The sequence below is a fragment of the Chelonoidis abingdonii genome, chromosome 1 (genome assembly GCF_003597395.2).
Source record: "Chelonoidis abingdonii isolate Lonesome George chromosome 1, CheloAbing_2.0, whole genome shotgun sequence".
NCBI classification, from domain to species: domain Eukaryota; kingdom Metazoa; phylum Chordata; order Testudines; family Testudinidae; genus Chelonoidis; species Chelonoidis abingdonii.
Genome location: NC_133769.1, coordinates 319386199 through 319387507, shown reverse-complemented (window position 1 = coordinate 319387507; position 1309 = coordinate 319386199).

Sequence of the window (1309 nt, the reverse complement as noted above, 5' to 3'; positions counted from 1 at the left end):
TATTTAGCTTAACAAAGAAAAAGTTAAGGGGTGACTTGATTACAGTCTAAAACTACCTACATAGGAACAAATATTATGGGCTTAGTAAAAGAAGATGTAGTATGATCCAATAGCTTCAAGCTAAATAAATTCAGATTGGAAATAAGCTACAAATTTTTAATAAGAATAATAAAAACATGTGGCTTCCCCATCACTAACAATTTTAAAATCAAGTTTGAATGTTTTTCTAAAAAGATATGTTCTATGAATTATTTGGGGGGAGTTCTGTGGCCTATGTTATACAGTAGGTCAGACTAGATAAGCATAATAGTCCTTTCTGGCCTTGGAATTTATGAATTATTAACGCTGTGGAAGTGAGAAGAGTAACAAGTAGGATCACAAGTTATAACAGTCTTTTAAAAAAAAAAAATAACCCTTCACAAAAAGCTATCTCCAATCTTGTGATGTTCACGCTATCCCTTCTTTCTGGAAATTAGCCTCTATTGTGGGTAAATACTGCCTGAGCCCCACCTGTCTGTGGGTTGGATCCTTCCCGATACCTCTTTTCCTTTGCCAGGCTGCTAGATGAACTATTGGGTTTCAGTCATCCTTTGATCTAGCCTTCCCAACTCCACACTACTTGGCCCATTGGTGGCTCCAGCTCTCACCTGCTTCAATGCTCCACCATTCCCTCCCTGTGGCCTCACAGATAGTCACAATCATAGAGTTTAAGGCCAGAAGGAACCACCAGTACTGAGGCCATTCGTCCAGTTACAAACCAGTCTACAGTCCTGTTTTGGGGTGTTTGTCCCCCATGCGATACTGAGATAAACCAGGTGCGGGTTTGTCTGGTATCAGATGGGGCCTTCCATAAAGAGAGATGCGCTGCCCCATCGCCACCACCTCGGACACCATGGCAGCAGCACGATCCGTGGTGTCCAATGAGGTCACGCTGGCAGGAGCAGGCCCGCCCGGTTGCTGGAGGAACCAGACCCACCCCCGCACCTGGCCACTCAACCCCGCAACCAATTACACCAGGAGTTACAGCCCACAGGAGCGACCCTTGGGCCCTGGGCGGGCGGGGAAAGCCGGACAGCCCACAGCTGTCCCGGGCAAGTGACTCACACCCAGGGGGAGGCAAAACCCCGCCCCAAGGTCCCTGGGAAACCCCTTCCCACCCCCTCCGGGCTGCTCCTGCCGGCTCGCCCCGCCCCTGCGTGGCCTTGTCCCCAGGCTCGGTATTTGCGCGGGCCCAGCAGTACAGGCCGCCCCGGGAGGCGGGGAGCAGCCAGGCCAGGCCTCGCCTCACAGCGGCAGGACCCAGGGTAGC